Source organism: Rhinopithecus roxellana, chromosome 4 (assembly GCF_007565055.1).
Source record: "Rhinopithecus roxellana isolate Shanxi Qingling chromosome 4, ASM756505v1, whole genome shotgun sequence".
Classification (NCBI taxonomy): Eukaryota; Metazoa; Chordata; class Mammalia; order Primates; family Cercopithecidae; genus Rhinopithecus; species Rhinopithecus roxellana.
Genome location: NC_044552.1, coordinates 72,216,105 through 72,230,548, shown reverse-complemented (window position 1 = coordinate 72,230,548; position 14,444 = coordinate 72,216,105). Strand labels below are relative to the sequence as shown.

Below are 14,444 nucleotides of genomic sequence, written 5' to 3'. Positions count from 1 at the left end.
ACCATTTGTAACTCTTTGACTTTCCATAGCCCTTAGCACAAGGTCTAGACTAGGGGATAAAGAAGAACTCAATAAATGTTAGATGAATAAATGAAGTTCAGAGAAATAGTCATTCTTAAGTACTTCAAAAACCTTGGCTGGGCACAGTGCCTCATGTCTGTAATCCCAGGACTGTGGAAGGCTGAGGCAAGAGGATCACTTGAACTCAGGAGTTTGAGGCCAGCCAGCCTGGGCAATATAGTGAGACCCCATCTCTACAATAAATAAATAAAATTTTTAAAACCTCATATTCTCAAGCACTTAAAGGAGGCCGGGCGCTGTGGCTCACACCTGTAATCCCAGCACTTTGAGAGGCTGAGGTGGGCGGATTACCTGAGGTCAGGAGTTTGAGACCAGCCTGGTCAACATGGTGAAATCCTGTCTCTACAAAAATACAAAAATTAGGCCAGGCACGATGGCTTACACCTGTAATCCCAGCCCTTTGGGAGGCCAAGGTGGGCAGATCGCCTGAGGTCAGGGATTCAAGACCAGCCTGGCCAACATGGCAAAACCCTGTCTCTACTAAAAATATAAAAATTAGCTGGGTGTGGTGGCACATGTCTGTAATCCCAGCTACTCGGGAAGCTGAGACAGAAGAATCACTTGAACCCAGGCGGTGGAGGTTGCAGTGAGCTGAGATGGTACCACTGCACTCAAGCCTGGGCGACAGAGTGAGACTCCATCTCAAAAAAAAAAAAAAAATATATATATATATACACACACACACACACACACACAAATATTAGCCAGGCATGGTGGCTTGCACCTGTAATACTAGCTGCTTGAGAGACTGAGGCAGGAGAATCACTTGAACATGGGAGGTGGAGGTTGCAGTGAGCTGACATCGCACCACTGCACTCCAGCTTGGGCAACAGAGTGACACTCAGTTTCAAAAAAAAAAAAAAAAAATCACGCTGTTGCCTTCATTTCAAATCACAACACAATTAAAATCTCCTACCAAGGTATATATCAGAAGACATCAGAATTTATTTTAAGACAGTTGGTAATACTTAAATTTCCTTAACTACAAAATATCATTTTTCTTCCAAAACAAACCAAGCTTCCTGAGTGTATAAACCTATTTTTTTCAGTACGGTTGTTCAGCTGTTCAAGAGAAGACAATAGAGAACATGTTATCTCATTTCAAGACATCTCTACAACAAATATTTATTTATTTATTTATTTTATTTTTATTTTTATTTTTATTTTTAATTTTTTTTTTGAGACAGAGTCTCGCTCTGCCGCCCAGGCTGGAGTGCAGTGGCTGGATCTCAGCTCACTGCAAGCTCCGCCTCCCGGGTTCACGCCATTCTCCTGCCTCAGCCTCCCGAGGAGCTGGGACTACAGGCGCCCGCCACCTCGCCCGGCTAGACTTTTGTATTTTTTAGTAGAGACGGGGTTTCACCATGTTAGCCAGGATGGTCTCGATCTCCTGACCTCGTGATCCGCCCGTCTCGGCCTCCCAAAGTGCTGGGATTACAGGCTTGAGCCACTGCGCCCGGCCTAACAAATATTTATTGAGGATCAATTATGTGCCAAGCATTGTACTGCACAATTAAAATAGTGAATGATGAGCTGCTTGAAAGAAGAAAGTTCCAAGGTACTATGAATGCAAAGGAGGAGTATCACATCTTCCAGAGATGAGAAAGCAGAGAGGAGGTGACATTTAGATATACTTTTAAATTTTTTTAAAGGAAAAATGAAACTTGCAAGAAAGAGATTTTAACTTCTCATTTTTTTATAATCTCAAGTTTGTTCTTAGGTAAGACAGAAGAAGCCAGTGTCTTTTAGTGCCTATTACATAGCACTATGTAGTTCTCTATGCACATTATCTTGATTAACCATCCAAAAAGTTACAAAGAAAGAAAATGTGTGAGATATTAGTGTGTTAGTCCACTTTACATTGCTATAAAGAATACCTCAAACTGGCTAATTTATAAAGAAACGAAGTTTATTTGGCTCATGGTTCTGCAGGCTATATAAGAAACATGGCACCAGCATCTGCTTCTGATGAGGGCTTCAGGAAGCTTTCAATCATGGTACAAGGGGAAGGGGAGCCAGTGTGTCACATGGCAACAGAAGGAGTAAGAGAGAGAGGAGGGATATCCCAGATTGTTTCTGAACAACCAGATCTCCCTGGGAACTGACAGAGAAAGAACTCACTCATTACCCAGGACAGCAGCAAGCCAGTCATAAGGGATCTGCCCCCACACTTCCCAGTTAGCCCTACCTCCCAACACTGAAGGTCCATTTCCAACCTGATATTTGGAGGGGACAAATATCCAAACTATATCAGGCAGTTGCCTGTTCCCAGTGATAAGAAACACAGAAGAACTTGGTGAAAGCAAGACCCGATTTGGGCTGGGTGCAGTGGCTCACACCTCTAATCCTAGCACTTTGGGAGGGCAACGCAGGCAGATGGCTTAAGCTCAGGAGTTCGACACCAGTCTGGGCAACATCGTGAAACCCCATCTCTGCAAAAAATATAAAAATTAGCCAGGCATGTTGCCATATCCTGACAGTCCCACCTACTCAGGAGGCTGAGGTGGGAGGACTGTTTGAGCTCAGGAGGTGGAAGCTGAGGCAAGCCAAGATCGTGTCACTGCCTGGGTGACAAAGTGAGACCCTGTCTCAAAAAAAAAAAAAACCTATTGAGAGATACAATCAGTTCTTACTTTAAGAGTCCAAGAATCTCTGTCAATAACTTGCCAAAGTGGCTCCCTCACCCCACCTCAATCCCAACTCCCCAGAATAAAAATGTAAAGATTCCAACATAAACTTTGTGAAGTTTAAAAGCTAATGCTACAATTACACACCAAAACAGAAGCAACTTCTCAAAGAAACCTGCTATCCTCAACTAACAAAAGAAACATAATTAAAGAAAAGGACATGATATAACAGCTTTTATCTGTCCAAACAAAACTGAATTCTTGCTTGTACCCTCCCCTTCTAAATAAACCTAGAAACACAGGAGGAAAATAAGAACAAAAGGACAGACTTTCCACTCTGAAATCATGCTGCTGGTAAAAACTGCTATTTGTCCCTTTTATGCCTGCTCAAATGATACCACAGTTTGGTCCCAGGTTCTGGGAAATCCAATCAGCTCTCCTCCTGGCCACTTATCAGTCCTTCAACCCAGTTGCCTAACTGGTCACTGAATCCTAGCTCCTAAAAAAAAATCCCTTGGACTTTTCCCCATTTGTGCACCTTTTCTACCCCCACAGCTACCACTAAGAAACAGGTCCTTATCATTTCTATTTGGACCTAACAGCCATCTGCTTCCAATGTCATCCAACTTTTGTCCTTTCCACTATCCACACTGCTGCAAAACTGATCACAAAATTCTCCTCTGTAAAACTATACAGCAAACTGTTAAGCAGTGGTTATCTCTAGTGAATGGGATTACAGGGACTTTTCACTACCTATTTTTTTATTATTTGTTTGCATTTTACAACATGTATTCCCTTTACAATCAGAAAAAAAAAATCACTATTTCCATTTTGGGAACAAAAACAATTTATTCCACTTGGAATCTATTACTCCCTTTCTCCATCAGGTTAACACCAAATTCTTTAGCCTGGCACACATTACCATGCTCTCGCTCTCTCTCAAACGCATTTTCAACCTCCGTCCTGAGTATTTGCTCTAGACATCCTGAATGACTTGCTGTTGTTCTTTCCTTCACAATTTTATACATTTTGCTTCCTCTGCATAGACTACAAAGATGTAACAATAATCTTGAGTCTGTTCCAAATAGCAATCTATCTCCCACTAATAGCTATCATAAATTATTAATCTAAGAAGAATGAAGTTTCACTTGTTCACCTGCAGCACATTATTCCTACAGTCTGCGGCCTACAGTCCCACCATTACACCAACATACTAAATTCTTTCCTTCTGATCAGCGTAACTGATGTTTTTCAAAGAATAAAATAAAATGACACTTTGCATCCATAGCCTGAGAGATGACATGGGAGGAGGCAGCACAATGCAGAGTACTAACTTTGGGCAGGGGCAGGAACAGCAGACAAATATAGGGCAAGGACCCTTGTTAAATTTGCTGCACAACTTTTCAGAGTATAATAGCTTTACTTGAAGTGTTGGAAATTTCCACATCAAGTAAAAGCACAATAAAGTTAAATTTGAAAATACTAAGAATATCTGAGCTGGGTGCGGTGGCTCACACCTATAATTTCAGCACTTTGGGAGGCCGAGGCATGCAGATCACTTGAGGTTAGGAGTTCGAGACCAGCCTGGCTAACATGGTGAAACCCCATCTCTACTAAAAATACAAAAGTCAGCCGGGCGTGGTGGTGCACACCTGTAATCCCAGCTTCTCCAAAGGCTGAGACAGGAGAATCACATGAACCCAGGAGGTGGAGGTTGCAATGAGGCAAGATCATGCCATGGCTCTTCAGTGTGGGCGACAGAGTAAGATTCTGTCATAAAAAAAAAAAAAAAAAAAAAAAAAAAAAAAAAAAAAGGCACTTCCAAACCTAAGTATAAGAGCTTAAACCACAAAACTCTAAGAACAAAACAAAGCAGTAAAGCAGTAAATCTTTGCAACCTTGGATCACGCAGTGGTTTCTTAGAACAAGCAACAAAAGAAAAAAAAGAGATGGATTGGACTTTACCAAAATTAAAAACTTTTGATTCAAAGTGAATCACAAAACCAAAGAGGCAGGCTGGGCACGGTGGCTCACACCCGCTATCCCAGCACTTTGGGAGGCTGAGGCAGGTGGATCACCTGAGGTCAGGAGTTCGAGAAAAGCCTGGCCAACATGGTGTAACCCCATCTCTACTAAAAATACAAAAATTAGCCGGCGTGATGGTGCGCACCTGTAATATCAGCTACTCGGGAGGCTGAGGCAGGAGAACTGCTTGAGCCGGGGAAGAAGAGGCTGCAGCGAACCTCTCCACTCCAGCCTGAGTGACAGAGCAAGACTTCATCTCAAAAAAAAAAGAAAGAAAAGAAAGTGAAGAGGCAACTCAAAAAAACAAGAAATATTTGCAAATTATACATCACATAAGAGCATAGTATTAAGAATATAAAAAGAACTCTTACAACAATAAAAATACAACCCAATTTTAAAATGGGCAAAGAATTTGAGTAGGCATTTCTCCAAAGAATATATGCAATGTTCGCTAAGTACAGGAAAAAATGCTCAACATCATAAGTTATTAGGGAACTGCAAATCAAAACCACAGTGAGCTACCACTTCATGCCCACGAGGATGACTAAAATCAGAAAGACAGACAATACCATATGCTGACAACGATGTAGAGAACTGAAACCCTCATACATTTCAGGTGGAAATGTGAAATGGTACAGCTGCTTTGGGAAAGACGCTGGTAGTTCTTCCAAAGGTTAAACATCCTAACAGTTAACAAATTATGCTGCAATTCCACTCCTAGATATGTACTGAAAACATACGGCCCAACAAAAACTTCTACAAAAATATTTATATCAGCATTAGTCATAATGGCCTAAAAGTGGAAACAATCAAATGTTCATCAGTTGATGAATGGATAAACACAACGTGATATAACCACACAGTCATTTGAAAGAATGATATACCCATACATGCTACAATATGGGTGAACTTTGATTATGCTGAGTAAAAGCAGCAAGACACACATCAACATATATAGTATGATTTCATTTGTACGTAATGTCCAGAATAGAAAAATCCATAGACAAGCCACAAAAAGTTGATTAGAGGATACCAGGGAAATGGGGAGTGAATGCTAATGTGTACAGAGTGTTTGTGGTGATGAAATGTTCTAAAATTAGATAATGGCGATAATTATACAACACTATGCATATGCTAAAAACCACTGAATTGTCCAAAAAAAAAAAAACCCCCGGCTAGAAGGCCCTAAACATTTAACTAATGGAAAATGCACTAATTCATCAATCAGTCAATATACTAGAATGTTTATAGAAAAGTACATTCTGACAATTTTTGGTAACCAATTTGCCTTCACCAATCTCCCTTCATTAGAGATCACTGCTTGCTCCACAGGCAAATACAATTGATCCTTGAACAATACAGGGTTTAGCGGCGCTTACCCCATACACAGTCAAAACCCACCTACAACTTGACTCCGACAAACTTAACCACTTATAGCCTACTGTTGACTGGAAACCTCACCAATAACATAAACAGTCAATTAACATATATTTTATATGTTATTTTAATTACATACTGTATTCTTACAATAAAGTAAACTACAGAAAGAAAATGCTAAGGAAACCACAAGAAAGACAAAATATATTTACTATTCATTAGTAGAAGTGTTTCATCATAAAAGTCTTCATCCTCATTGTCTTCACATTGAGTCGACTGAGAAGAAAGAGGGGAGTTGGTCTTGCTGTTTCAAGGATGGCAGAAGCGGAAGAGGTAGAAGGGGAGACAGAAGAGGCAGGCAAACTTAGTGTAACTTTATAGAAATACATCATAGGCCTTGCGCGGTGGCTCATGCCTGTAATCCCAGCACTTTGGGAGGCTGAGGTGGGCAGATCACCTGAGGTTGGGAGTTCGCGACCAGCCTGACCAACACAGAGAAAATCCGTCTCTACTAAAAATACAGTATCAGCCGGGCATGGTGGCACATGCCTATAATCCCAGCTACTCAGGAGCCTGAGACAGGAGAATCACTTGAACTGGGGAGGCAGAGGTTGTGGTGAGTCAAGATCAAGCCATTGCACTCCACCCTGGGCAACAAGAGCGAAACTCCATCTCAAAAAAAAAAAAAAGAAATACATCATAATTTCTGCCTTTTTTGCTTTTTCATTTCTCTAGAAATGTTTTGGTATGGTACCATTCCTTCTTCCACCATCTGCTTTAGTTTCAGTGTCTGTATCATAGAAGAGTAGATGTTGCAAAAGAAGTCCAAAGCAGCCTAAATAATCAGAACCATTTTGCCAGTTTGTCTAACATCAATTTGTTTCCCGATACTGCTTCTTTTGTGTCTTTTTCCTCATCATCTGGTACTGGTTCAGAAGCACTCATCTCCATCAAGTCATCTATTAATTCCTCTGGTGTGCCATCTATTGGGTCTTTAATTCTCTCAGATCTATATTTTAAAACCCTTCATTCCCCCATCTTTTTTTCCATACCCACAATTTCTTTCATGGCTCTTTATCTGGCTCTGCCATAAACCCTGTGAAGTCATGCACAACATCTGGACACTGTTTTCTCCAGCAGGAATGTAATGTTTTGAGCTTGATGGCCTTCTGTGGCTGTAATAATGGCATCTTAAATGGTGCAATCCTTCTAGACTTTCATGACGTTCTCCGTATTGGGGTTCTCTTTCATAATGTACACAATCCTTTCCATAGGGTACTGCGTATAACGAGCCTTAAAGGTCTTATGACCCACTCATCTACAGGCTAAATTAGAAATGTGTGTGGGGGGCAAATAGATCACTTCAACACCTTTGGTGTTGAACTCATTGGGCTATGGGGGATCACGGGATTGTCTAATATCAAAAGAACTTTAAAAGGCAGTCCCTTATTGGCAAGGTACTTTCTTAGGGAACAAAGCATTGATGGAACCAATCAAGAAAAAGGGTTCTCATTGTCCAGACTTTCTTTTTGTAAAATGAAAAGACTGGCGGCTGATGTTTATCTTTTCCTTCCAAGGCTCAGGGGTTCACAGCTTTATAGATAAAGGCAGTCCTAATCATAAACCCAAACTGAATTTGCACACAATGGTAGAATTCTATCCTTCTATCCCTTCTTGCCTTAAATCCTGGGGCTTGCTTCATTACTAATAAATGTTCCTCGTGGCATTTTTTCCAGAATAAGGCCCTTTTGTCCGCATTAAAAACCTATTCAGGACCAGGTGCGGTGGCTCACGCCTGTAATCCTAGTACTTTGGGAGGTCGAGACGGGCGGATCACTTGAGGTCAGGAGTTTGAGACCAGCCTTGGCCAACATGGTGAAACTCCGTCTCTACTAAAAATATAAAAATTATCTGGCATGGTGGTACATGCTTGTAATCCCAGCTACTCGGGAGGCTGAGGCAGAATCGTTTGAACCCGGGAGGCAGAGTTTGCAGTGAGCAGAGATTGTGCCACTGCATTCCAGCTTGGGCGACAGAGCAAGGCTCTATCTAAAACAAACAAACATACAAACACCTATTCCAGCAGATATCCTTTCTCCTCAATGATTTTTTTTTTTTTTTTTTTTTTTTGCAATAAGGTCTCACTCTGTCACCCAGGCTGGAGTGCAGTAGAACAATCACAGCTCACTGTGTAGCCTCTACTTCCTACGCTTAAGTGATTCTCCAACCTCAGCCTCACAAGTAGCTGAGACTCTAGGTAACGTGCCACCATATTTTATTTTATTTCTTTGTAGAGACAGAGTCTGACTATGTTGCCCAAGCTGGTCTCGAATTCCTGGGCTCAAGTGATCCTCCTACTTTGGCCAGCCAAAGTGCTGGGATTTACAGGCGTGAGCCATGACACCCAGCAGGAATATTGTTTTGAGCTTTCATAATCCAATGATTTTCTTATGGCATCTGGGAACGTATCTGCTGCATTTACTGTTATCTTGACTGGGTTTTGCGGGGTTTTTTGTTTTCGTTTTGTTTTGAGACATAGTCTCACTCTGTTGCCCAGGCTGGAGTACAGTGGCACGATCTTGGCTCACCGCAACCTCTGCCTCCCGGGTTCAAACGATTCTGCCTCAGCCTCCCGAGTAGCTGGGATTACAGTCGTGCACCACCATACCCGGCTAATTCTTGCATTTTTAGTAGAGACAGGGTTTCATCATGTTAGTCAGGCTGGTCTTGAACTCCTGACCTCAAGTGATCCACCCACCTCGGCCTCCCAAATTGCTGGGATTACAGGCATAAGCCACTGCACCCAGTCTGTTTTTTGTTTTTTTGGTTTTTTTTTTTTTTTTTTTGAGATAGGCTCTTGATCTGCTGCCCAGGCTGGAGTGAAGTGGTGCAAGATTATAGCTCACTATAACCTTAAACTCCTGGGCTCAAGTGACCCTCCTGCCTCAGCTTCTCAAGTATCTAGGACTACAGGTTTGCATCACCGTGCCTGGCTAATTTTTTTTTTTTTTTTTTTCAGAGATAGGGTCTCACTACATTGCCTAGGCTGGACTCAAACTCCTGGTCTCAAGAGATCCTCCTGCCTCAGGCTCCCTAAGTGCTGGGATTACAGGCATGAGCCACCACATTCAGCCTATCCTGACAATTTTAAAGCCATCTCTTTCCAAAATTATCTAACCATCCTTGACTGCCATAAAATTCTCCAGCTTTAGATCCTTCACCTTTCTTTTGCTATAAGGTGTCATATGAATTTTTTCTCAAATCACATTAGAATCTATAGGTATGCCTCTCTTATAGCAATCCTGCACCCACAGAGAAGCTGTATCTTTTCAACAAAAAATAAAAAGTTATTTAGCAAAAAGTGCAAGATTTTTGTACCTGTTGGCATAGCTGGAGAAATAGCTTCACAAACTTCCTTTTCTTTTTTTTTATGATCCTTATGCTATATTCATTTATCTTGAAATAGTGAGCAACTGCAGCTGCAGACTTCGATCTACAGTACATATCAAGGAATTGAACTTTTTTTTTCTAATGTCATAAGTTCTCTCTGCTTCTTGGGAGTACCTCTGGCATCATTAATGGCACGCCATACGGGTGCCATGGTGTTATTCAAACTTTACAGTATTCCACTTAACATGATGAAAAATACACAAGAACCACAAGTGATCACTTTTTACTGCTATATCTAACTTACTAGAAAGACAAACTGCTTAGGTGGAGATGATTAGCATCACATTGCATTTTAAGTGTGTATCTGCAACACTTGAGCTCACAGCAATAGCAACAAGAAATGGCTATAAAATTATCATAGTAAGTAGTACAGTATGTACAACAGTGAATTTTATGCAGTTATGATTCAGTATTATACCTTTACATTTGTTTACATTTCTCTGGACTGCAAACGGCATCATGTGTGGTCTTTAAGTGTTTGTGTGCATAAGTTTAGATAAATTTTAACTTTTTTTTTTTTCTTTGAGGCGGAGTCTTGCTCTGTCGTCAGGCTGGACTGCAGTGGCGCCACCTCAGCGCACTGCAACCTTTGCCTCCTGGGTTCAAGCTATTCTCCTGCCTCAGCCTCCCAAGTAGCTGGGACTACAGGCACGCGCCACCACACCCAGCTAATTTTTGTATTTTTAGTGGAGACAGGGTTTCAGCATGTTGGCCAGGATGGTCTCGATCTCTTCACCTTGTGATCCACCTGCCTCAGCCTCCCAAAGTGCTGGGATTACAGGCGTGAGCCACCACGCCAGCCAAATTCTAACTTTATTTTTAAACAGGGTCTCACCATGTTGCTCAGGCTGGTCTCAAACTCCTGAGCTTAAGGAATTCTTCCACCTTGGCCTCCCAAAGTGCTGGGATTGCAGGAATGAGCCACTAAGCCTGGCCAAATTTTAACTTCTTATAATAGATTTGTGTCTATTTTATGTTAGCAAATGATAAAACAGACTAGTATCTACATACATTTTATACATTCATGACACACCTAATTTTTTCCTATTTTTTTCCATATTTCTAAGCTATGCAATTCATCTACAAATTTATTCAAATTGTTGCAAATCTCCAAAAAACTTTATGTGTAAGTGGACCTGCACAGTTCAAATTTTGTTCAAAGGGCAAATGTAGTTCTCATTATCTTTATAAATTCTGTTACAGACTTAAATGTTGGGATAGGAGTTAGAAAACCCAATATATAGCTATTCATATACTCAACACCAATATATCAGATGCTGAAACATATTATGTGATATTAAGGAAGGCATTATATATTTCTGGACTGCTTCTGAGGCAAGCAATTTGAACCATAAAGATTCCACATAGCTCTAAAAGCTTACGTTGTGTTTATACTGCTACCCATAAGTACATCCAAGAGAATATTTTTAAGTTTTTAATTATATAGGTTCCTAAGCTGGGCATGGTGGCTTACGCCTGCAATCCCAGCACTTTGGGAGGTGGAGGCAGGTAAACCACTTGAGGTCTGGAGTTCAAGACCAGCCTGGCCAACATGGAGAAAACCTGTCTCTACTAAAAATAGAAAAATTAGCCCAGTGTGGTGGCAGGTGCCTGTAATCCCAGCTACTGGGGAGGCTGAGGCATGAGAATCACTTGAACCTGGGAGGCAGAGGTTGCAGTGAGCCAAGATCATACCATTACTCTAGCCTGGGTGACAGAGCAAGACTCTGTCTCAAAAAACAATGAAATAAAATAAAAAATAAAAATAAATTATATAGGTCATTAAAACTCCCACTTTACGTAAATCAATGTAGTAATAAGAAATACTGATCTAGATTCACTTTGAAATTTATAATAAGGGTCATGATAAAGTCAAAAATTAAGTACACTTTGATTTACATATGCTTTCCTATCCCTCTGCATATTTCTACTTTAGAAAGTTCTGTCTCTCAGAAAAACAAAGTTTTAACCGGACATCTGCTGATCATAGTGCTATTTATAATAATAAAAAGTTATAAATAAGCATCGATCAACAGAGTAACTGGTTAAACAAATAAATGTACACGTATACAGACTATAGTTATTAAAAATGTTGAACAAGGGCCAGGCGCAGTGGCTCACGCCTGTAATCCCAGCACTTTGGGAGGCCGAGCCAGGCGGATCACGAGGTCAGGAGATCAAGACCATCCTGGCTAACACGATGAAACCCCGTCTCTACTAAAAACACAAAAAATGAACCGGGCTTTGTGACAGATGCCTGTAGTCCCAGCTACTCGGGAGGCTGAGGTAGAAGAATGGTGTGAACCTGGGAGGCGGAGGTTGCTGTGAGCCGAGATCGCACCACTGCACTCCAGCCTGGGCGACAGAGCGAGACTCAGTCTCAAAAAAATAAATAAAATAAAACAAAATAAAATAAAATAAAAATGTAGAACACTGGTTCTGATCTGTCATGGAAAAAAAGAAAAACGGAATTAAAATTTAAAAGTAAAAGAAAAGAAAAATGTAGAATAGTGATTTTGGGAGGAAACAAGGTCAGAAACCATACCCATAAGAATAACTGCATATAATTAAAAATATTGATAGAAGAGTTGTAGATGCAAATGGTATAGATTTTTCTTTAGGAAAAAAGAAGGACAGAACACAACTACTGGAAAAGAAGGTTTAGTAAAATGGAAAAATATTCATTATATATTGTAAAATGTAAAATACAGGTTACCAAAAAGTATGTAGAATATGATCACATTTTGGAGAAAATAAAAGTAGGTATTCCCTGAGAAAGAAGTGTAGAAAAACATACCACACCATTCATAATGTTTATCTATGAATAACTTTACTTCGTTTTGCTTATCTTTGTTCCCTAATTTTTCTTTTTTTTATAGAGACAAGGTCTCACTCACTATGTTGCCCAGGCTGAATTCAAACTCCTGGGTTCAGGCAATCCTCCTGCCTCAGCCTTCTGAGTAGCTGAGACTATAGGCACACACACTGTGCCCAGCTTGGTTTTTTAAATAATAATAATTACTATTATTATTTTTAGAGATAGGGTCTCGCTATGCTGTCTAGGCTGATCTTAAACTCTTGGCCTCAAGCAATCCTCCCACCTCAGCCTCCCAAATTGCTGGGATTATAGGCGTGAGCCACCAAGCCCAGCCACCCAGCATGTTTTCTAATTTTTTAATTTTTTCTTAAACATATACACATGTATATACATATATACATAAATAAATATATATATATATATATATTTTTTTTTTTTTTTTTTTTTTGAGACAGAGTCTCACTCTGTTGCCAGGCTGGAGTGCAGTGGCACGATCTCAGCTCACTGCAACCTCCGCCTCCCGGGTTCAAGCGATTCTCCCGACTCACCCTCCCAAGTAGCTGGGACCATAGGCGCGTGCCACCATGTCCAGCTAGTTTTTGTATTTTCAGTAGAGATGGGGTTTCACCATGTTGGCCAGGACAGACTCAATCTCTTGACTTCATGATCCACCCACCTCAGCCTCCCAAAGTGCTGAGATTACAGGAGTGAGTCACCGCACCTGGCCCTTTATTTATTTTTTTTAATTTAATCTGAGAAAAGATAAGGTCGTCCCGTTTTTCTTTTCTCTTTATTTTCAAGGCTAAAGTAAAAGAGCCCATCATCAAACCAATTTTTCTTTCCTAATTTTTTTTTTTTTTTTTTTTTTGAGACAAAGTCTTGTTCTGTCACCCAGGCTAGAGTGCAGTGGCACGATCTCAGCTCACTGCAACCTCCGCCTCCCAGGTTCAAGCGATTCTCTTGCCTCAGCCTCCCGAGTAGCTGGGATTACAGACACATGCCACCATGCCCAGCTAATTTTGGTATTTTTAGTACAGACAGGGTTTCGCCATGTTGCCAGGCTGTTCTCGAACTCCTGACCTCAGGTGATCCGCCCGCCGCTACAGGCGAGGGATGGACATTCATGGCGAATACTTTTTTGTAACAATTCATTATAGATGTGGATAAAATTCTGTCTTCCTGCTGAATCTAACCAGCTTAATCCTCACTCTCAAAAAACTGACTATAATTTTTACTCAATATCTACCCTTTTTATTTACTAACTTAACCTTCAGGGAAATGTATCATTGAAACCCCCTATATAGATTTAGCGAATAAATAAACTAATGCTTTGCTGGGAACTTTTACACATTTTGATTCAATTACTCCCCGCAACAATCAGTGAGGGGTGCTTTGTCATTCAACAAATCTTACAGATGGGGAAACTGAGATACAGAGAGATTATTTAACTACCAAAGTCCCACTGCTAGACAGTATTTATTAGCTGAGATTTGAAATAGGTTTTCAAAAGGTTTTGGTACATCGCAGTTTGTTTTTCCTTTGTATGTATATTTACTAGGAATCAGGAGCAAAAATCTTTCCCCGAGAACAGAAAATACAAGTAATTTGTTAAGAGGGAATAAACATTATTCAAATCCTTTAGTCCCCAAAAAATACTGTTTATTCAAATGCTGAAAAAGAAAATGTCTTTGTGACAGTAAATTAAACAAGGAGCCTTGGCTAACTGTCCTAGAGCAAAGGTAAACTCTAACATGACTCCATTCTCTTCACTATCATAAATACCAAATTTCTCTGTGGTGTTTTCCTATCACTTATCTAAAAAGATAAGCACAACATTAGTGTTATAAGGCTTTGCTTAAAAAAAATTATCGTAAATTTTAAGCCTTTATACTTATATGGACATGAAAGTCAACAAAATGTGTTCTGGTTGATTATGAAAAGTCTTTACACAGTGTGGGAGATAGTGATAGCTCATAAATTATACTTATTAAGAACGTGGGTTTTAACTGCTTAACATTAACTCAAAGATTTCTTGCCCACCTTTCACTGAACCCTTTGTTCTACAC

General features: G+C 40.3%; 1 protein-coding gene across 4 annotated transcripts in view; it reads right to left on the bottom strand.

Moving 5' to 3' along the window:
* Positions 1-14,444, bottom strand: part of CDK19 (cyclin dependent kinase 19) — a 213,432-nt gene that overhangs the window by 178,881 nt on the left and 20,107 nt on the right. Inside the window, exon 1 of one of the 4 annotated variants that reach the window (XM_030929065.1) lies at positions 4,879-4,894. The exons of the other annotated variants lie outside the window; for them this stretch is intronic. The gene's annotated coding sequence lies outside the window, so the exon portion shown is untranslated. Of the gene's footprint in view, positions 1-4,878; positions 4,895-14,444 lie in introns of those variants that run through there. 4 annotated transcript variants of the gene reach the window in all.